General features: G+C 41.7%; 1 protein-coding gene across 2 annotated transcripts in view; it reads left to right on the forward strand.

Annotated features, from left to right (window-relative positions):
* Positions 1–395: 395 nt before the first annotated feature.
* Positions 396–23,660, forward strand: part of nek6 (NIMA-related kinase 6) — a 79,299-nt gene continuing 56,034 nt past the window's right edge. The window contains exon 1 of one of the 2 annotated variants that reach the window (XM_042302631.1): positions 396–701. The gene's annotated coding sequence lies outside the window, so the exon portion shown is untranslated. Of the gene's footprint in view, positions 702–21,685; positions 21,777–23,660 lie in introns of those variants that run through there. The other variant, XM_042302632.1, reaches the window with a different exon arrangement.

Here is a 23,660-nt window from a genome sequence, read left to right on the forward strand (position 1 = left end):
ACAATACAAGTTGATAAATAAAATATGTTTGGTGTATATCATCAAGATAAAAAAGTGTGATATGGAAGTTACATAAATTAACTTTGTAGGTCCTAAATTATATCTGTATCGAAAGTGCATGACCATGCTTCACGTGCCCTGACTGTATAACTATTAGGTCTACTCTGAAGGAAAAAAAGCAGAATGGGTTTTATGATAGTGGTTCAAAAATATATACTGTTAGACCTAAGTTTATGAAACTGAGTAGGCTATAGAAACGCTACATTGGAAAATATTCTCGAAGCCTATACCTCTATTCATCAGTAATATGCAGTGGGTTGAGTTTCTGTGCTATTTGACGTTTGACCCAATTTTCGAAAAACATGCAGTCCATGTGACGTTGATTCGCGCCCTCGACTATTGAATTGACTGCACGAGCGACCTTCCTCCTACAGTTTCTCCTCTCGGTAAAAGAATAAGTGTGGTCAGATTCGTTTGAGTGGCCTTCGTGGCATGCGACAGTAAAAGAGGCGCGGGACAGAGAGAGCGACGGAGAGAGAGAGAGCGCGACAGAGAGAGAGAGAGAGAGAGAGAGAGAGAGAGAGAGAGAGAACTTTAGAGCTGTCGAAGGGGGAGTTGCACAACACGGATTAATGTAACTCTGTTTACACCTTCCTTATTCCAAAACGTCAGCGTGAAGAGAAAATACTCAGCAAAATCAGGTAAAATACTCAAACGTGTTGAATTCATTACATTTTTAGAACCATTGTCATTGTAGCCAACATAGTTGCAAACTTGAAGACAGCCCAGCACTTGACTTAGTGACAAAAGTTACAAAGTAGCGCGGGACTCGGCTGTCATTTCTGTTGCATATTTTGTTTCGTTCAGGGAGTGTTTACCAGTGTCTCCCTGTGTCTCATGCGTTCTGGGGAATTGTAAAAAAAAAGTTCTAAATCTAGATTTTGCGCGGAATCATTCGTCAAAGAATACTGTAGCTACAGGGTATGGCAGTTTGGCTGCGGTACGGACTGGCAGCATTAGCCAAAAACAAGGTTGGTCAAATTCGACAACCATACTGTAGTTGCATATGTTGCGACAGTTTACCACACCAACGCTACTTGAGTAAGTACGGGAAACGTTGTTTTTTTAAATTATCAACTCACGCTCAAATTGTATTTTTATAGCTGCTATAAATGTTTGAATATTCTGACAATGTAAATTATATTTAGTCTAATTTAAAACATTTAATTGATATGGAAGGCTTTCACAAGAATACAGTGCCTTCAGAAAGTATCCATACCCCTTGACTTATTACACATTTTGTTGTGTTACAGTAGGAATACAAAATGTATAAAATATATTTTTCCTCTCACCCATATACATACAATGCCCCAAATTGACAAAGTGAAAACAAGGTTTTAGACATTTTTGCAAATTTATTGAGAATGACATACAGAAATATCAAATTTACATAAGTATTCACATCCCTGAGTCAATACTTTGTAGGAGCACCTTGCCAGCGATTGCAGTTGTGAGTCTTTCTTGGTAAGTTTTCAAGAGCTTTCAACACCTGAATTGTGCAACATTTATCCATAATTCTTTTGAAAATGATTCAAGCACTGTCAAATTGGTTGTTGATCATTGCTAGACATTTTCAGGTCTTGTCATAGATTTTCAAGTAGATTTAAGTCAAAACTGTAACTCGGCCATTCAGGAGCATTCACTGTCTTCTTGGTAAGGAACTGCAGTGTAGATTTGGCTTTGTGTTTTATGTTATTGTCCTGCTAAAAAGTGAATTGGTGGCAAGTAGACTGAACCAGGTTTTCCTCTGGGATTGTGCCTGTGCATTGCTCCCTTCTGTTTATTTCTTATCCTGAAAAACATTCCAGTCCTTAACAATTACATGCATACCCATAACATGATGCAGCCACCACTATGCTTGAAAATATGGAGAGTGGTACTCAGTAATGTGTTGCATTGGATTTGCCCCAAACATAACACATATTCAGGAAAAAGAGTTAATTGATTTGCCACATTTTATGCAGTATTGCTTTAGTGTTTTGTTTTCGTTCTGTCACTTAGGTTTGTATTGTGGAGTAACTACAATGTTGTTGATCCATCCTCAGTTTTCTCCTATCACAGCCTCTGTAACTGTTTTAAAGTAATCATTGGCCTCATGGTGAACTCCCTGAGTGGTTTCCTTCCTCTCCAGCAACTGAGTTAGAAAGGACGCCTGTAACTTTGTAGTGATTGGGTGTATTGATACACCATCCAAAGTGTAATTAATAACTTCATCATGCTCAAAGGGATATTCAATGTCTGCATTTGTTTTATTCCTCCCCATCTACCAGTAGTTATCCTTCTTCGTGAAGCATTGGTAAATCTCCCTGGTCTTTGTGGTTTGAATAAAATAACAAAAATACAAGTGAAACAACAGCGTTACTAATGTGTAAAATAACAGGTTGTATTACACGTTCTCCTTTTCGACAACCAGAAAATGATAACCAGATGTTAGCCCAGGTTTCGATGTGAGAGATCCATTTGTTTACAGTGAAATCGGAGTATGATGCACGTCATGGCGATCCTGTTTATTTGTCATTGATTCGGTGGTATAAACGAATATGATGCGTGTTACCAGAGCAGAGGTGATCACTGAAGGGTTGGTATGAGGGGAACTGTGTGGTGGTTGGAGGTTGTTAGGATGCCTGGGCATACCAGGCCCAATACCTCGCTAAAATTAGTCACGTGTCAGCTGCGTTGCGGGCAGGTGCTAGTGGTGAGTGCTACAACAAGGGTCTAACACCACCAGCATGTGGAAAGCGAACAGCTCCTCTCACCCTTTGGTTTGGAATAGTAATGGCATGATGTGCCAAGATGCAATGCACATTTCAGAGACCTTCATGCAATTCCCATGGGCTGCTACAATACATAGGCATCATGCTTGTGAAAAGGCTAGGAGGTAATCAAAGTTCACTGGGAAGTGACCTCTCCTTGTTTTGAACTGGTCTGGTGTTGATCCAGAGAACCAAAATGTCTGCTCCAAAAAGTGTTGACATTTGTTGCTATTTGCAGATGCTCATAGGTGGAACTAAAGGCCAAATATGTGTCTTTCTTTCAACTGCCTGAAACCACTCTGAGCCTGTGTGAGTACAGAATCCTCTTGTAGGGTCTCTTTCATAGAAAGCAGACCGTGGACTGATGGCTTTTACAATCTGACGCAACGCAGCTGCCACACAGAACACTACATAAATGCAAAAGGAGTGACCAAGAGGCCCGATATAGACGCTTGTATTTTTAGACCATCTCACCCATACTTTAACTCATTGCTCTTTGGTAATTGGATATCGCCCACTTCCACCCGCCCCACTCACCCGTACGCGTGGTTCAGCCCACTTGGGCCCTGGATGCAGTGAGGGCGTATGTCGGACAGCGTTCTTAAAATGGAACAGGCCATTTCTGGAAGCCGCTGTCATTCAAAACGGCACGAAAATACCCCATCGTCACTCGCAGTTATTTGAATAAACTGTAGACTGGGCACTGACAGTGTGCGTGATTGACAGAACTATGGCCTGGAGTCAGAGGTGAAATACCAACGCAACAATTTTGGCAACTGCAAGAGGATGGGCAAAACAAATGTGGCCTCCGTCAAGCAGATCAACAGGGGCCCGCGTGTCTGAAGAATCAGGCCAGTTCAGTCGTGACGACATACCCAAGACGATTAAAGTCAATATCTGCTTCATCAGTGTTATGAGAGCAACATGTATTAGATAACATCTGTGGTTTGTGGGATATAACTCACACACACAACCACCAAAAGGGAACCTAAGACTGTTCCTGGACTGAACTACACTTAGTGATCAAAAGATGTATGTCCTTATTACCAAGTATTGAGCAGGTTGAAATGTATTGTCACGAGTCATGTCCCGGAGGCAGAAGTGAGCAATTTCCCCTTAGATAGGCCAGCTGCAAAGTCAAAATTGTCTATACTGTAAAAATTCATGAAAACAAAAATGAGCTTTAAGGTTAGGGTTAGGCATTAGAGTTAGCAGTGTGGTTAAGGTTACGAGTTAAGGTTAGGGTTAGGTTTTAAATCTGATTTGATGACTGTGGCTGTGTCAGCTAGTGACAACTCTGTCGAGCTGCCCTTAGAACAAGTTTCATGATGAAAAACTCTAACATGCAAGTAATTATGTATATTTGACTTTGGTGTCGTTTGTCTATGAACAACCGTTTAGTCTAGTATTAGCCAGATTTAAGTATCAAGCTCCTCACCATAAGAATGACCGAAGACCCATTTTTCACTATGTATCACTATGTTGATTGGTGAACCAAGCTCACTTGATGAGTAAACTTGCCTTAAACCTGAAGATTTGCATAAGCCCCCCAGAACTAATGCATAAGCTTTTGCTCATAGGGCCAACACAGTCACGCATATGAGCTAGGTTCAAACCCCTGTCGGTCAAAACAACACATCATGCTATGCCATGATTGGAAATATTTCCTATGATTTTCAGTACTTTTATTCAGAAATATCCGATGGCTAGTAGAGAAAGGGCAGTTTTATTTCCCTCTCTTCCAGTGCAGTTGACAATAATATCATTAATGTTATCAAATACACAAGGTGATAATAGTAAGAGAAGGTGAATATATGCGGTTCACATAGTGACAAGGTCGGGAGGTGGGCTTTAAACTGGATGATGTTGACGGCACATCATCCAGTATAATGGACGAGTGTGGGGATGCTGGACCAGTGAAGGATTGCTGGAGGGAGAAAGACTAATGTATGGGTATCTTTATGGAGATATGGACCATAGCTACCTACCTCAGATGGTATTGCTGATTTGATACACATTATCATTATGTGATAAAAGACCTCGTGCTCAATCAACCTTATCTTGCTGGTTCCTTCCAATCTGAAACCTACTTCCTACCATACAAATGATCACTTCTTCATTGTCACTTCCCCTCTTATACCTGAGTGTGACTGCTCGGAAAATGAGTCTAAATCAACCAAGCATGCTAATTAAAATGTAAGACAAGACAGAAGTTTTGCAAGAAAAACATGCAAAATAAGCTGTTTTTCTCCTCCTCTGTGGTAGAGGGCTGTGCCTCAGCCATTGATATCCGGAGAGTCCCCCGTCTGTTCTCCCCCCTCAGAACTTTCCCAGGCATTCTTGGGAGGCTTGGAGTGTGTGGAGCTACAAGCTGACGGGAGAAGGGGAAACAGCTGCACGGGGCTGGAGCTGACACAATGTCACATATTAGTGTCGTCGCTAGCACTCTGCGTCTTGCTTAGCTGCTCGCTCCCTTTTGAGATTTATTTTCACTGGTGGAGAGATGAAAGGAGAGTATAAGACGAGCACCATTTCTGGAAGGCACCTCCTGGAGTCCCCCCTGCTGTCATTGCCAAGATTATTTATTTGTTGATGTGTTTCTTTATTTGATTGGTTTAGAAGATTTAAAAGAGAAATTTCAGGGAAGATCTACTGCTGCAGTTGCCTTCTTGGAATATTATTTCTAAGATGTACAGGAAGATGTACTTTGATACATGATTACTGTGTAATAATTGTAATTTCGAAACATGTCCCAGTCAGAGGGTATCAAAGTAGAACCCAAGACAAGCCCTGGGGAATGGTTGCACAATGCACAACCGCTACATGAGAGCCATAGCCTGCCGAGCTAAAGCCCAAGTCTGAAGCCCAAGTAGCTAATTCCTCAATTGAACACCAAGTAGGGGACCTAATGCCACCAAAATGGCCACGTTAAATGCTTAGTAGCACCCCACTACACATGCATCTCTCTCAACATGTGCCCAACATCATGGCACCAGGCCCGGTTGTCATTTGTAACTAATCAACAGTTATTAATGCAGCTGTATTGGTAGTGCAGAGGAGGTTAAGGTCGCTTGCCAGTTGGCACCGGCCTCAGACTCCAGTAAGCAATTACGACTGACTCATCATCAGAGATCGAGAAAGAGAAAGAGAAAGATATAGAGGAAGAGAGAGAATGTAAGTCAAATGCAAAATAATGCTTTTAATGCTCGGAAGGACAGGAAAGACAAGTCTCGGCACGCCCATGCTGTTATTGTTTAAGGAGCCATGTGTGATCCCTTTTTTTCTTAAGAACTGGATTTGTGACTCACGTTTTCTTCCAACAAACGAGGTTGTTTGTAATTTCAATGTCATAAATAGTAATCTAGTCACATTTGCAGTCCTTATTTGAGTGGAAAAAAAGCAACAGAACAAATTCTCCCCCTGCGGAGGATTGCGAGGAACGAGAAAAGTGAGAAATATCTGCCAAACTGTCAAAAGGTCATGGACTGCTTCCCCCAGCTGAGTCTGGCAGGTCGCCCCATCACCCTGGTGACCACCTCCCATTCGGTGTCAATGACCCAGTCCCAGGGCAAAGCCAAGCCAACTGGAAATCATTAATGTCGCTCAGGTACCACTAGGGATCCATTGTCCTCTCCGTGCAGGATGGAAGCAGGGAATCCAGGGATCTAGGTCAGGCCCAGAACCATTGGCAGCCAGTAGTGGCCCAGTGCTTTTAATTGCCGTAACCCTTACATCTAAGCTAACATATGGAATTGTTTTAAGATGGTCATACCAAGGATCATTTAGCTATTTTATTTTGAATCACAGGCAGGGTTCCCCAACTGGCCGCTCCCCAACTGGTTTTATTTGGCCCCCCAAGTTTTCATTGTTGGACATAAAAGACTGTAAAAACACCAGGAAATCAGATCCAATTAATCTAGCTATCAAACTAAGCCAATTTGCAAATGTTAAAATCAATATTAATATATTTTTTAAATTCATTCATTTAAGAAATCTATTCCCATGTATTCCTATGCATAATAGAGACACATGATCATATATATAAATGTAAACAAGGTTTAAAATGATTGTTTTAGTCAAACATTATATCTGTTTGGGCTTCTTATTCGTAATTATGTTCCGGCCCTAAGACCATCCTGTCAAGAAAGAATTGGTCCACGGCTGAATCTAGTTGATGATCCCTGCCTTAAGGTATCAAAAAATATACAGTGCCTTGCGAAAGTATTCGGCCCCCTTGAACTTTGCGACCTTTTGCCACATTTCAGGCTTCAAACATAAAGATATAAAAATGTATTTTTTTGTGAAGAATCAACAACAAGTGGGACACAATCATGAAGTGGAACGACATTTATTGGATATTTCAAACTTTTTTAACAAATCAAGAACTGAAAAATTGGGCGTGCAAAATTATTCAGCCCCCTTAAGTTAATACTTTGTAGCGCCACCTTTTGCTGCGATTACAGCTGTAAGTCGCTTGGGGTATGTCTCTATCAGTTTTGCACATCGAGAGACTGAATTTTTTCCCCATTCCTCCTTGCAAAACAGCTCGAGCTCAGTGAGGTTGGATGGAGAGCATTTGTGAACAGTAGTTTTCAGTTCTTTCCACAGATTCTCAATTGGATTCAGGTCTGGACTTTGACTTGGCCATTCTAACACCTGGATATGTTTATTTTTGAACCATTCCATTGTAGATTTTGCTTTATGTTTTGGATCATTGTCTTGTTGGAAGACAAATCTCCGTCCCAGTCTCAGGTCTTTTGCAGACTCCATCAGGTTTTCTTCCAGAATGGTCCTGTATTTGGCTCCATCCATCTTCCCATCAATTTTAACCATCTTCCCTGTCCCTGCTGAAGAAAAGCAGGCCCAAAACATGATGCTGCCACCACCATGTTTGACAGTGGGGATGGTGTGTTCAGGGTGATGAGCTGTGTTGCTTTTACGCCAAACATAACGTTTTGCATTGTTGCCAAAAGTTCAATTTTGGTTTCATCTGACCAGAGCACCTTCTTCCACATGTTTGGTGTGTCTCCCAGGTGGCTTGTGGCAAACTTTAAATGACACTTTTTATGGATATCTTTAAGAAATGGCTTTCTTCTTGCCACTCTTCCATAAAGGCCAGATTTGTGCAATATACGACTGATTGTTGTCCTATGGACAGAGTCTCCCACCTCAGCTGTAGATCTCTGCAGTTCATCCAGAGTGATCATGGGCCTCTTGGCTGCATCTCTGATCAGTCTTCTCCTTGTATGAGCTGAAAGTTTAGAGGGACGGCCAGGTCTTGGTAGATTTGCAGTGGTCTGATACTCCTTCCATTTCAATATTATTGCTTGCACAGTGCTCCTTGGGATGTTTAAAGCTTGGGAAATCTTTTTGTATCCAAATCCGGCTTTAAACTTCTTCACAACAGTATCTCGGACCTGCCTGGTGTGTTCCTTGTTCTTCATGATGCTCTCTGCGCTTTTAACGGACCTCTGAGACTATCACAGTGCAGGTGCATTTATACGGAGACTTGATTACACACAGGTGGATTGTATTTATCATCATTAGTCATTTAGGTCAACATTGGATCATTCAGAGATCCTCACTGAACTTCTGGAGAGAGTTTGCTGCACTGAAAGTAAAGGGGCTGAATAATTTTGCACCCCCAATTTTTCAGTTTTTGATTTGTTAAAAAAGTTTGAAATATCCAATAAATGTCATTCCACTTCATGATTGTGTCCCACTTGTTGTTGATTCTTCACAAAAAAATACAGTTTTATATCTTTATGTTTGAAGCCTGAAATGTGGCAAAAGGTCGCAAAGTTCAAGGGGGCCGAATACTTTCGCAAGGCACTGTATATAAACAAATAATTTTATGAAACATTGAATTTGGCCTTACTGCTATTAGCCAATAGAATCGCAATGATTAACAGTGTCATACATGGATAAATAGATAGTAAAACAAATATATCCATAGGAAATTTGTTCTGAAGTGTCTGTCTTATATCTGAGAGATACAAGATCAGGAACCAATGATTATTATTTTTTTGAGTGCATTTGGAAAGTATTTAGGCCCCTTGACTTTTTCCACATTTAGTTAAGTTACAGCCTTATTCTAAATAAATGAATTGAAACTCGTTTTTAAACCACTCCACTCCACAAATTTCTTGTTAACAAACTATACGTTTGGCAAGTCGGTTAGGACATCTAATTTGTGCATGACACAAGTAATTTTTCTAACAATTGTTTACAGACAGATTAATTCACGTATAATTCACTTAATCACAATTCCAGTGGGTCAGAAGTTTACATACACTAAGTTGACTGTGCCTTTAAACAGCATGGAAAATTCCAGAAAATTATGTCATGGCTTTAGAAGCTTCTGATAGGCTAATTTACATCATTTGAGTCAATGGAGCTGTACCTGTTGATGTATTTCAAGGCCTACCAGTGCCTCTTTGCTTGACATCATGGGAAAATCAAAAGAAATCAGCCAAGGCCGCAGAAAAAAAATTGTAGACCTTCACAAGTCTGTTTCATCCTTGGGAGCAATTTCCAAACGCCTGAAGGTGCCATGTTCATCTGTACAAACAATAGTATGCAAGTATAAACACCATGGGACCACGCAGCCGTCATACCACTCAGGAAGGAGACGCGTTCTGTCTCCTAGAGATGAATGTACTTTGGTGCCAAAAGTGCGAATCAATCCCAGAACAACAGCAAAGGACCTTATGAAGATGCTGGAGGAAACAGGTACAAAAATATCTATATCCACAGTAAAACGAGTCCTATATCGACATAAACTGAAAGGCCGCTCAGCAAGGAAGAAGCCACTGCTCCAAAACCGCCATAAAAAGGCCAGACTACGGTTTTTAACTGCACATGGGGACAAAGATCAAACTTTTTGGAGAAATGTCCTCTGGTCTGATGAAACAAAAATAGAACTGTTTGGCCATAATGACCATTGTTTTGTTTGGAGGAAAAAGGGGGATGCTTGCAAGCCGAAGAACACCATCAAAACGTGAAGCACGTGGGTGGCAGCATCATGTTTTGGTGGTGCTTTGCTGCCGGAGGGACTGGTGCACTTCACAAAATAGATGGCATCATGAGGTAGGACAATTGTGTGTATATATTGAAGCAACATCTCAAGACATCAGTCAGGAAGTTAAAGTTTGGTCGCAAATGGGTCTTCCAAATGGACAATGACCCCAAGCATACTTCCAAAGTTGTGGCAAAATGGCTTAAGGACAAAGTCAAGGTATTCGAGTGGCCATCACAAACCCCGGGCCTCAATCCTATGGAAAATGTGTGGGCAGAACTAAAAAAAGAGTGTGAGAGCAAGGAGGCCTCCAAACCTGACTCGGTTACACCAGCTCTGTCAGGAGGAATGGGCCAAAATTCACCCAACTTATTGTGGGAAGCTTGTTGAAGGCTACCTGAAACATTTGACCCAAGTTAAACAATTTAAAGGCAATGCTACCAAATACTAATTGAGTGTATGTAAACTTCTGACCCACTAGGAATGTGATGAAAGAAATAAAGGCTTAAATAAATCATTCTCTCTACTATTATTCTGACATTTCACATTCTTAAAATAAAGTGGTAATCCTAATTGACCTAAGACAGGGAATTTTTAAAGGGATTAAATGTCAGCAATTGTAAAAAAAATAATTTAAAAAAACAGAGTTTAAATGTATTTGGCTAAGGTGTATGTAAACTTCTGACTTCAACTGTATATATAAACTCAGCAAATAAAGAAACGTCCCTTTTTCAGGGCCCTGTCTTTCAAAGATATTTCGTAAAAATACAAATATCTTCACAGATCTTCATTGTAAAGGGTTTAAACACCTTTTCCCATGTTTGTTCAATGAACCATAAACAATTAATGATCATGCACCTGTGGAACGGTTGTTAAGGCACTAACAGCTTTCACTAACAGCTTAAAGAGGCCTTTCTACTGACTCTGAAAATACCAAAGAGAGATGCCCAGTGTCCCTGCTCATCTGCGTGAATGTACCTTAGGCATGCTGCAAGGAGGCACGAGGACTGCACATGTGGCCAGGGCAATAAATTGTAATGTCCGTACTGTGAGACACGTAAGACAGCGCTAGAGGGAAATAGAACGGACAGCTGATCGTGCTCGCAGTGGCAGACCACATGTAACAACACCTGCACAGGATTGGACTGGACTCAGGGCTTGTAGGCCTGCTGTAAGGCAGGTCCTCACCAGACATCACCAGCAACAACGTCACCTATGGGCACAAACCCACCGTCGCTGGACCAGACAGGACTGGCAGAAGGTGCTCTTCACTGACGAGTTGTGGTTTTGTCTCACCAGGGGTGATGGTCGGATTCGCGTTTATCGTCGAAGTTATGAGCGTTACACCGAGGCCTGTACTCTGGAGCGGGATCCATTTGGAGGTGGAGGGTCCGTCATGTTCTGGGGCGGTGTGTCACATCGTCATCAGACTGAGCTTGTTGTCATTGCAGGCAATCTCAAGGCTGTGCTTTACAGGGAAGACATCCTCCTCCCTCATGTGGTACCCTTCCTGCAGGCTCATCCTGACATGACCCTCCAGCATGACAATGCCACCAGCCGTACTGCTCGTTCTGTGCGTGATTTCCTGCAAGACAGGAATGTCAGTGTTCTGCCATGGCCAGCGTAGAGCCCGGATCTCAATCCCATTGACCACGTCTGGGACCTGTTGGATCGGAGGGTGAGGGCTAGGATCATTCCCCCCAGAAATGTCTGCAGGGTGCCTTGGTGGAAGAGTGGGAAACATCTCACAGCAAGAACTGGCAAATCTGGTGTAGTCCCTGAGGAGGAGATGCACTGCAGTACTTAATGTAGCTGATGGCCACACCAGATACTGACTGTTACTTTTGATTTTGACCCCCCTTTTGTTCAGGGACACATTATTCCATTTCTGTTAGTCACATGTCTGTGGAACTTGTTCAGTTTATGTCTCAGTTGTTGAATCTTTTTATGTTCATACAAATATTTACAGATAACTTTGCTGAAAATAAACGCAGTTGACAATGAGAGGACATTTCTTTTTTTGCTGAGTTTTTATATTGTCTGAGGTACTGAGCGCTTTGGAGCAGGTTTTCATCAAAGATCTCTCTGTACTTTGCTCCGTTCATCTTTCCCTCGATCCTGACTAGTTTCCCAGTCCCTGCCGCTGAAAAACATCCCCACAGCATGATGCTGCCACCATCATGCTTCACCGTAGGGTTGGTGCCAGGTTTCCTCCATACCTGACGCTTGGCATTCAGGCCTAAGAGTTCAAACTTGGTTTCATCAGACCAGAGAATCTTGTTTCTCATGGTCTGAGAGTCCTTTAGGTGCCTTTTTGGCAAATGACAAGCGAGCTGTCATGTGCCTTTTACTGTTGAGTGGCTTCTGCCTGACCACTCTACCATAAAGGCCTGATTGCTGTAGTGCTGCAGAGATGGTTGTCCTTCTGGAAGGTTCTCCCATCTCCACAGACAAACTCTGTAGCTCCTTCAAGAGTGACCATTGGGTTCTTGGTCACGTCCCTGACCAATGCCCTTCTCTCCCGATTGCTCAGTTTGGCCTGGCGGACAGCTCTTGGAAGAGTCTTGGTGGTTCCAAACTTCTTCCATTTAAGAATGATGGAGGCCACTGTGTTCTTGGGGACTTTAAATGCTGCAGATCTGTGCCTTGACACAATCCTGTCTCGGAGCTCTACGGACAATTCGTTCGACCTCATGACTTGGTTTTTGCTCTGACATGCACTGTCAACTGTGGGACCTTATATAGACAGGTGTGTGCCTTTCCAAATCATGTCCAATCAATTGAATTTACCACTGGTGGACTCCAATCAAGTTGTAGAAACATCTCAAGGATGATCAATGGAAACAGGATGCACCTGAGCTGAATTTTGAGTCTCACAGCAAAGGGTCTGAATACTTATGTAAATAAGATATTTATATAAAAAAAATATATAGACATTTGCGAAAATGTATAAAAAGCTGTTTTATCTTTGTCATTATGGGGCATTGTGTGTAGATTGATGAGGGAAAAAATTATTTGAAAACATTTTAGAATATGACTGTAACATATCAAAATGTGGAAAAAGGGAAGTGGCCTGAATGCTTCCCGAATCCATTATATTTCCATTCATTTTTTAAACTGGCACCTGGCTACCTTCAGACTGGTATTGTGAGGCTTTTGTGTGTCCTAGAGCAAAACAGCCAATGTGTACGTGTTCGTGCGTGGCCCACCTTTCCTGTTCGGACGCTACGGACAAAAGTTGGCAGATCAGGCTGTACCGACTTTAGACAAGTCCCGTGATGCTTGTGGGGGTCGCAGAGCAAAACTGAAAACACCATTGTGTTCGTGAGAGTCTTGAGTTTGTTTTTCTAGGCCAAACCGTTCGGACACTACAGACGTTTTCGTGAGTATACCGATTTTCAGGATGTTTCATTGTCTGACAAACACCTCTCTAGCTCTGCCACCTTTTTCCTCAGATGCGGAAGGCTGACATCGGAAGATATGATTGATTGAGATGCAGCCAATGCAAAAAAACATATCTCTAGTTTAAACTGACTGATTCGTTATTATTATGCTAATTAGATTTCCTTGGGGGCGTGTACATCGTCTCTAGGGGGTTAACCGGAGGTGGGTGGGGGACAGGGGCGAGGGCGGAACGTGGTTTACAGGGACCGTCCCCATTAATGCGTAACCCCTATCCATTAGATGTAGGAGTTGTCATTCATTTTGTCTCCTCCCTCACCCAGCCATCACTGTGGCGAAATGGAGAGGTGGGGGGGGTGTACTGTATCTACTATGATGGAGTGTCTAATTAGGCTTGGTGGTTTAAGTGTGTTTGTCTATCACTGCATGTGGGTGTTGCAGTTTTGTATGACTAGGTGTGTATGACTTGAGTGTACGTCAGAAGTAGACTTGAATGCAGTACTGTTGTACAGGGGAGTGACTTGTCTGTCTGCCTGTCTTGTCTGCCTGTCTGCCAGCAAACTGTTTTAGCCAGTCCACTGTTTGGGAACGGAGCAGCTTTTAGCCAGTCCACTGTTTGAGAATGGAGCAGCTTTTAGCCAGCCCACTGTTTAGGAACATAGCAGCTTTTAGCCAGCCCACTGTTTGAGAATGGAGCAGCTTTTAGCCAGCCCACTGTTTAGGAACATAGCAGCTTTTAGCCAGCTCACTGTTTAGGAACGTAGCAGCTTTTAGCCAGCTCACTGTTTAGGAACAGAGCAGCTTTTAGCCAGCTCACTGTTTAGGAACATAGCAGCTTTTAGCCAGCTCACTGTTTAGGAACAGAGCAGCTTTTAGCCAGCTCACTGTTTAGGAACAGAGCAGCTTTTAACCAGCTCACTGTTTAGGAACAGAGCAGCTTTTAGCCAGCTCACTGTTTAGGAACAGAGCAGCTTTTAGCCAGCTCACTGTTAGGAACAGAGCAGCTTTTAGCCAGCTCACTGTTTCAGCTTTTAGCCATACTGTTTAGGAACAGAGCAGATGAGATGGGAGAGAGAGAGAGAGAGAGAGAGAGAGAGAGAGAGAGAGAGAGAGAGAGAGAGAGAGAGAGAGAGAGAGAGAGAGAGAGAGAGAGAGAGAGAGAGAGAGAGAGAGAGAGAGAGAGAGAGAGAGAGAGAGAGAGAGAGAGAGAGAGACTGTTTAGGAACAGAGCAGCTTTTAGCCAGCTCACTGAGAGAGGAACAGAGAGAGCTTTTAGCCAGCTCACTGTTTAGGAACAGAGCATGCTTCATTAGACAGAGGAGAGAGAGAGAGAGAGAGAGAGAGAGAGAGAGAGAGAGAGAGAGAGAGAGAGAGAGAGAGAGAGAGAGAGAGAGAGAGAGAGAGAGAGAGAGAGAGAGAGAGAGAGAGAGAGAGAGAGAGAGAATGCAGGGCAGAATTAGGCCAATATCCACTAATAATAACAACTCAAAAAAGAGCAATTAAGTTTTGGAAACATCTAAAATACAGTGACCCCCTCTCATATCATTACCAAGCCCTGCAATGCCAAGAGCTGAGCAAAGAAAAGAGTCCCCTCATCCAGCTGGTCCTTGGGCTGAGTTCACAAACCTGTTCTACTAACGCACTGAAGCCTCAGGACCAGAATATCCAATCAATCAGGATAAACCAAATTACAACACAGTCAAAACAAAACTATATTGCTTATTGGGAAACACAAACACAAGCTCAAAGCAAAATGCAGTACCATCTGGCCCTAAATCGACAGTACACCGTGGCTAAATATTTGACCATGGTTACTGATCAAAACCTTAGAAAAACCTTGACAAAGTACAGGCTCAGTGAGCATAGCCTTGCCATTTAGACGGGTAGACACAGGAAAACCTGGCTCCCTGTAGAGGAAAGGCTGTGCAACCAGTGCACAACAGCAGAACCTGAGACGGAGCTGCATTTCCTGACAAAATGTCAAAAATATAAAACAATTAGAGAGTGTAATTTTCCCAAATTTGAAGCCCTTATTCAAGGTTTAAAAGACCTCTCTGATGAGGATAGGCTACCCGTCCTGTTGGGGGAGGACGCAGAGAGCTGTGGGTTGGCAGCGCACTACATTGCTGCCTGCCATAAGATGAGGGACAGTGTCTGACAGACCAATCAACCTGCACATGTCCTCTACTGTATACTTATTGTTATTGTTGAATGTATGGTTATTTTGACACTTGGTTATTCTTGTTACTGTTGTCCCGTTGACAATTTGATTCTCATTTTTATTTATTTTTATATTGTAAATATCCAAAATAAGCGTTTGGCAATATGTACATTGTTACGTCATGCCAATAAAGCGAATTGAATTGAATAGAATTGAATTGAGAGAGAAGAGAGAGAGAGAGAGAGAGAGAGAGAGAGAGAGAGAATTGTGTGGTTGTGGTGTGCATATTTTTTTAGTGAGTGGTGTGTGTCTAATAGGTTTGCAAAGGGTTGGAAACATTCTGGTAAATTTCCAGAATTTTCCATGGAAAGTTAAACCCTGGAATTTTAGGAATTTTGCTTAAATTCATCAAAAAAGTTAGCTTATAACAGTGAACCTTTTTTGTGGGATACACATAAGGCAATTCTAGGTCTTGTGTCATATTTTGGTTAATCTAGCCCCAATTCAATGGAATTGCAACCCTCTGCATGCACAGCGCATTCTTCCATCACATGTGCAGTGCACTCACATGTACAGCTGATTCTCAAGATCTTGCACACTAATGAGATGCTATTGAGCCCACACTACTGCACTGTCTGAGCCAAGGACTACATGCTTTCTGGTAAGTTTTGATTACAATACTGGGTGAATATATTTCATATGACATACATTATTTTTTTGTTAACTAGTAAATAGTAGCCTACAGCAAAGTGTGTTTAAATCCTTTCTAACTTGTTAACAATTTCTGCTAGTTTTTGCTACCATGTGGATTTTAGCTTTCATACATGCTTCATTTTAAAACATTTATCTTACAAAGGAGTCGTTTAATCTAACTGCATAACTATTTATCTGCACATGGAATTGTATTATTTATTTTTTTACAAAAAAAAATTATAATCTTTACAGGAAAATGCCACTGGCACTGTCTGATGTGTGGATACATTTCAATGCAGCTAATGTAAAAGGAAAAGCTGTGTACATTTGCAAATACTGTGCGAAATCATATGTGAAGAATGCAACAAAGATGCAGAATCATCTGGCCAAGTGCATAAAGCTCCCTCAGTGCTCACAACAAGCAACCTCTGACAAAAGTCCCTCTACTTCTATTCGACACATCTATTCGAATGTGATGAAAGAAATAAAAGCTGAAATAAATAATTCTCTCTACTATTATTCTGACATTTCACATTCTTAAAATAAAGTGGTGATCCTAACTGACAGGGAATTGTTACGGGGATTAAATGTCAGGAATTGTGAAAATCTGAGTTTAAATGTATTTGGCTAAGGTGTATGTAAACTTCCGACTTCAACTGTATGTTGAAAACGTTTTTGGAAGGTGCGATTGATCATTGTGGATCATTCAATATTCCCTTTCTTTTGTTGTTCAGTGAAATCATCCCATGTGAAGAGTCAACTCATTTAATTAAAGTTCAGTTCGTAACTAAATAGTTTTTTAAAATTTCTATTTTAAGGATTTAATAATTTGCAATTATGTCTACTTATTACAAGGTAAAAGTTGTATGTTTCTGTCTCCATGTGATATGGTAAATATATCCAATGCAAAAAACATCTACATTTAAATGCAATTAACATTATTTATTTGCGTATATTTTCTTTAATTCCCATGTATTCCCATTAATTCCCATATATTCCCGTTAATTCCCGTTAATTCCCAGGGAAAGTTTACACCTCTGAATATTCCCCAAAATGTTCAACCCTCTTGTCTAATACTCATGTTTGTCTGTGTTTGTGTGTTGGTGTATGTATAGCTCGCATATGGTGTGTGTGTGTTCGCTCACTGTAACTTGTGGTTGCTTCGCGTGATGTATTGTTGTCTCTACCTTTTTACCCTTCGTGCTGTTGTCTGTGCCTAACAATGTTTGTAACATGTTTGGGCTGTCATGTTGTGTTGCTACCATGCTGTGTTGTTTTGCTACCATGCTGTGTTGTCATGTGTTGCTACCATGCTGTGTTGTCATGTGTTGCTGCCATGATGTGTTGTTGTATTAGCTCTCTCTTTATTTAGTGTTGTGTTGTCTCTCTTCTCGTGATGTGTGTTTTGTCCTACATAAAACAACAAAAATGTATCGCATAGCCTACAGTCGGAAGGGCCTGCAATTTGGGCAGAGTGCGTGGGAAATACCAAATACATGATTATTGAGTTGTGACTGTCAGTGAAAAAGAGACCCAGCCAGGCATATCGCAATATTTAAAAATGCAAGTGCGGAAAAACAGTTTGTAAAACGAATGTCTATTGCTGTAAAGAGAAGACACTGAAAATAGTCTAATCTGTCTTTTAGTTATCAAAATTCTCAACATCATTGAGCGGAGAACATCAGCCATATGTCTAGTGAGTGTGCATATTCACTGTCTTTATCATTGGGTCAATACCACTTTTGTTTGTTTTAGGACAATAATTTCCTCCAGGTTAGATGGACGTCATATTGTATTTGTGTGTCCCCTTTTCATAGGCCTTATAAATGGATCAGACGTAGTTTTTATTGATCTGTTTGTCAGTGTCAGCAGAGTAGGCTATCCTGACATTTCTGTTGTATTAAAACAGATTCTGCTAATGTCTCCAGTCATATGAAGTGTAGTAGAATTGCATGAAATGTGTTTTTTAAAAGCTAACATTTTCCTGTGAAAAGAAACGTCTACTCTAAGTGGTGTGTGACACGCTGAATGAAGCCTGCCTATTTGCCCATGGCAAATGGGAAGCACACTTCAATTACCAGTTGAGAAATACAAATAGTAGCTCTTTATAATCGTGGCCATTGTTTGTTTGTTTTTCATTCGATTGCCTTTAGAATTGTTGCACAATGATTGGGCTAATTAAAGCAATGATGGTCTGGGGATGTTTTTCATGGTTTGGGCTAGGCCTAATGCTGCAGCATACAATGACATTCTAGACGGTTCTGTGCTTCCAAAATTGTGGCAACAGTTTGGGGAAGGCTCTTTCCTGTTTCATGACAATGACCCTATGCACAAAGTAAGGTCCATACAGAAATGGTTTTTCGAGATATGTGTGGAAGAACTTGACTGGATGACGCCAATTGAGAACCTGCACAGAGCCCTGACCTCAATCCCATCCAACACCTTTGGGATGAATTGGAACACTGACTGCGAGCCAGGCCTAATCGCCCAACATCCGTGCCCGACCTCGCTAATGCTCCTGTGGCTGTATTGAATCAAGTCCCCAAAGCAATGTTCCAGTCTAGTGGAACGCCTTCCCTGAAGAATGGAGACTGTTATAGCAGGAAAGGGGGGACCAACTCCATGCCCATGATTTTGGAATGAGATGTTTGACGAGCACATACTTTTGATCATGTAATGTACGTTCCTCTGATTCCTTCAGAGTCAGTAATCACTAGAGGGAGAGAGAGAGAGAGTTCCAGAAATGTGGGGGAAATCCTGAGCTTTAGGGTCCACAGTCAACACTGCAAGCTTCTCTTTACTCTCTGCATTAGTATGGCAAGCTCTTAGAGCCTGGCAGAGTATTTTGATCAACAGCTGTTGATTGAAACTGTTGTTGATCAGACCTAAAGTGGTCGAGAGCATTTTGCCTTGAAAAACTGTAGCTACTGTTGTTTTGTTGCAGGGCAATTCCATGGTAACAGAATTATACTGAGTGAAAAATCAGTCTCAGCATAATTCCGTTACCTTGGAATTGCCCTGCAGTATACGGTTTGAGTTTAATTAATTCTGTAGGTATTTTAATTATAGACTGATTTCAAATATTTTCTATCTGCATGAGGAATTTCCATCTGGACCCACTCAGAAGACATCAATGCAACTACACTCTTAGACTTGGAATATACTGAGATGTAAATGCGAACATAGATTCAAATTCCATACTGCAGGATAGCATTCTTTAATCCTGGTCTCAGAATACCCAAGACCGAATTGCAATTAAACACAAAAGAAAATACAATGTTGATGTTGCTAAGCAACTCCATGCCCACTGCTGCTGTAGTTTATAACAGTATGCTGCTGACTAAGTTCCAAGCAGCTACAGTGCAGGGAAGGGAAGGATCCAAACCTGGCTCTCTGTCTCATTGTCAAATGTCCGGGGTGCACGGCACCACTCCCTCATCTGAGGATCATGTGCTAGTCAGCCCAAAACTTGACTCGAGTTCAATTGGAAGTAGAGAGGGAGAGAGAGACAGGGAGAGGGAGACCAGGAAGAGAGAGAGAAAGAAAAAGAGATCCTGTCTTCCTTCTCCTCTCTTACCCTCGGCTTGTCTGTCTCTGAGTTTAGATCTGCTATCTGCCAGAGGGATTTCAGGCGACCGAGGCAGACTTGGAACAATAACCATTTTGAAATGTTTCCTGGTAAATGGTGGCTGTGTGAGTCATTGGAGAGCACAAGATTATGTATGTGTGTGTGTGTGTGTGTGTGTGTGTGTGTGTGTGTGTGTGTGTGTGTGTGTGTGTGTGTGTGTGTGTGTGTGTGTGTGTGTGTGTGTGTGTGTGTGTGTGTGTGTGTGTGTGTGTGTGTGTGTGTGTTGTGTATGTTGGTGCAGGTGTGTGTGTGTGTGTGTAGTATTTACACTGTGTGTTTGTGCGCACGTGTTCATACAGTACCGCTTCGGTTTGTGCATTTTTGGGTGTATCAGTGGTGTTAAGGAACGACGGATTAGGCTTGCTCCACTTGGCAAAGAAACTGTTAAAGGAATTGCAGCAACAAAAAATAGAAGAAAACCATGGTAGAACTAAAAGTAGTATCCGCATGAGATAGAACCCATAAATAGAATAAGGCCTCCGATTCACTGCATCACCTTTCCTTGTTTGTCTCGAGATCAAACCGAACACTAGCATGTTCGTACAAGTTGAACAGTACTTAGTGCCCCACAAAAAAAAACTGTCTGTAAATCTCAAGAATAAGGTAGCAGAGTTGCCTTTACCTAGGATGGATAGGTTTTTACATCCGTGCGTGACAATCTACAGTGTTTCTGGCAGACAGGCAGGTTGTAAGCACATACTCATTTCAACATCTAGCTACTATCTGTCTCTTTACCTACAAATCCAGCAGCTTTTTTCATGTTGATGAGCAAGGAGACTTGTGGCAAATGGGGTTGTACTGTCAAAAGGTCAAAACCCCCAAAATATCTATCTACCCACAAATCTCTTTAATCCAATGAGTACCACATTGCAGCCTTTTCCATGTAGGAGGAACAGGAAGACTTGACCCAGATGCTATGTGGGAAGGGTTAGCTCACATTCTGGGAGTAGCGAAGGTAGTATGAGCCTAGCGGTAAACTGATACAAACAGCTGCATTCCTTAATAAACTACTCCACGCCCCTTTTTCACCCAATCCAAGAGGGCCCCCTGCATTCAAACTCAGCTTGGATCTATTATCAGACCACCGGGTTTGCTCTTTTCTCTCTTATTAGCGGCCATTTTATTTGAGGGACCTATCTACATCTGCTGGGAGATGACGCAGCACTAATGGACAGCCAGAAGGGTGTGTGGTGATGGAGATGGTGGTGGGGTGTGGTTGTAAAAAAACACAGAAAACTATCTCTTAGCAGGGTTGAGCCATAACTTTTGATCCCCTAGCAGCACTGTACTATAGGTGTTAGCGAGATATTGTACAGACCCAGTCAATTCCCATTCATTAATAACCCAGCATAGCTTCTGTCCATTAACTCACCACCCTGATAAGGTTATAGTCATAGCCTGCCAATCCAGGTTAGCAAGCGCTAACAAACTAGCCTAGCATTGTTCTCAAAAAGTGAATGACTTTCACATAGGGAAATGGGTAAGATTGTTTTTTCACATTGAGGTGTGTGTGTACTTGTTTTCCTAACTTATCAGGACACCAATGTCCTGACAGGGTTGTAAAACAATAACTTGATTTGTGTCCAGAATATCTTCAAAAGCTATTTTAAGCTTAAGGTTTAGGGTTAAGGTTAGGGTTAGGTTAATGGGTAGGGTTCGGGAAAATAGGATTTTTAATTGTAAAAAAAGATGTACTCCCCCAAAAGTCCTGAAATGTCATAAGAATAAAGCTGTGTGTGTGAATGTTATCCCAGCAGTCCTGTACACAGTACTCTGATGTCGTAAACTGTGCTAAGTTAGTAAGTGCAGGTTGTGTGGTGTTAGAGTATTGGGTTGACACTTGACAGTGAGGAACTTTTGAACTGATATTGACGTCAGTCACTGGTGTACGTGAGTGAAGAGGGAGAGTTTGGTTAGAGCCACAAGTAAGAGTTGAATCATTTCTCTAATCTGAGGTCGCCTCGTGAGGTTTGGTTTTCCACGTACATCTCGTTGACGAATTCCACAAATTTTGAAAGGAAACGCTGAAGAAAAGGTGTGAGCTGAGGCTAAAGAAAAAAGGTCAGGTGAACACACTATTGGACTCTTTGTGAAGACTTTTTCACGTATACTTTTACAAGTCTACTAAAAAAAAGCAGTAGTGAAGAGAAGCATTGATGATATGTTGATGAGAATTCCTTGTGATTGATATGCCCTGGTCTAAATGATACCTTACTTTTGAAGAGTTTTACTTGTGAAACTAATTTGTATGCCATTCTATTCCCCTTGTATGTCGCAATAGAAGACACACTGGATAAGAATGTGGGTTGTAAAATGACTCAAATATGAATGTTTGTTTTTTAGGCCTAGCTGAGACTTAAGTGAGAAACAAATCTCCTCGCCACACCCACAATATTGTTATAAGGATGGCATAGTGCTTGTCGGGAAATGCCACAACACATGACAATGGGTGGATGGATTTGATCATTAAAGGAGAAAAATATTTTTTTTAGGCATAGCGGTCAAAATTAATGGTTAGAGGTTAAGGTTAGGTTTAAGAACAAGGGTTAGGTTAAAGCTGCAATGTGTAACTTTTTGGGTGACCTGACCAAATTCACATAGAAATGTGTATTATAGATCTGTTTTCTCATTGAATGCAAGAAGTGGTAGATCTAAGAAGTGGTAGATCAGTTCTATGTGCACTATTTCTATGCTTCCCGTTCTTATGTTTTTAAGCAGTACAATCCTCCATTGCAATTTCAATGACCAAGATTAAGGCTGGAAGACCTGAAAGTTTCAGACGTTGAGCTACTTTTACTTGGTTCCCCTTTTATCGCTCTGTCTCTCTCCCTCTCATTTCCTCGATCGTTACCATAGAAGTTCTGATATTAACCACCGGCGTGTGTGTGTGTGAAACTTCCGTGCATCATCGCAATGACTGTGTGGTTAGAAATGACGTGTGTGTAAAAGGCCATGCACCCTTTCAGTCCAGCGGTGAAACCCCACAATGAAACTTCTGTGAGCGGTGGCTTGCAGCGTTGCACCATGCAACTCTCGATTGGCGTCATCCACCTCCCTCCAATCACACCACCGCACGCACACAGTACTATTGTCCTTATGTAGGCACAGTTGGTGCCTGGGCCAAGGGAATTCACCAGATGGTCGGCTCACCAATCCCTTGGGCCAAGAGAATTCACCAGATGGTCACAGATCTGTCTCCCTATTCCTATTATCATTACCATGCAAAACAGTCTGGCCTCATAGCAATCTCAATGATGATTATGATTATGATGATGATGGTTGATAGCGATGATGTTAATGTTGATGAGGAAGATCATGGTTGATGGCTATGATTATGGTGATGATGATGATGGTAAGTGGTTGATGGTTGATGGCTATGATGATTATTATGATGATGGTTGTTGGCTATGACGATGATGGTTAATGGTTGATGGCTATGATTATGGTGTTGATGATGACGGTTAATGGTTGATGGCTATGATGATTATTATGATGATGGTTGATAGCGATGATGTTAATGTTGATGAGGAAGATCATGGTTGATGGCTATGATTATGGTGATGATGATGACGGTAAGTGGTTGATGGTTGATGGCTATGATGATTATTATGTTGATGGTTGTTGGCTATGATGATGATGGTTAATGGTTGATGGCTATGATTATGGTGTTGATGATGATGGTTAATGGTTGATGGTTGATGGTTGATGGCTATGATGGTTGATTTCCATGATGATGGTTAATGGTTGATGGCGATGATGTTGATGTTGATGGTATTGAGGAAGATGATTGTTGATGGCTATGGTGTTGATGGTAAGGAGGAAGATGATGGTTGATGGCTATGATGTTGATGGTGATAATGATGACGGTTGATGATTATGGTTGATGGCGTTGATGATGATGAGGAAGATGATGGTTGATGGCAAGGGACTGAAGATGATGAAGGC

Source organism: Oncorhynchus tshawytscha, linkage group LG20, assembly GCF_018296145.1.
Source record: "Oncorhynchus tshawytscha isolate Ot180627B linkage group LG20, Otsh_v2.0, whole genome shotgun sequence".
In the NCBI taxonomy this organism is placed as follows: Eukaryota; Metazoa; Chordata; class Actinopteri; order Salmoniformes; family Salmonidae; genus Oncorhynchus; species Oncorhynchus tshawytscha.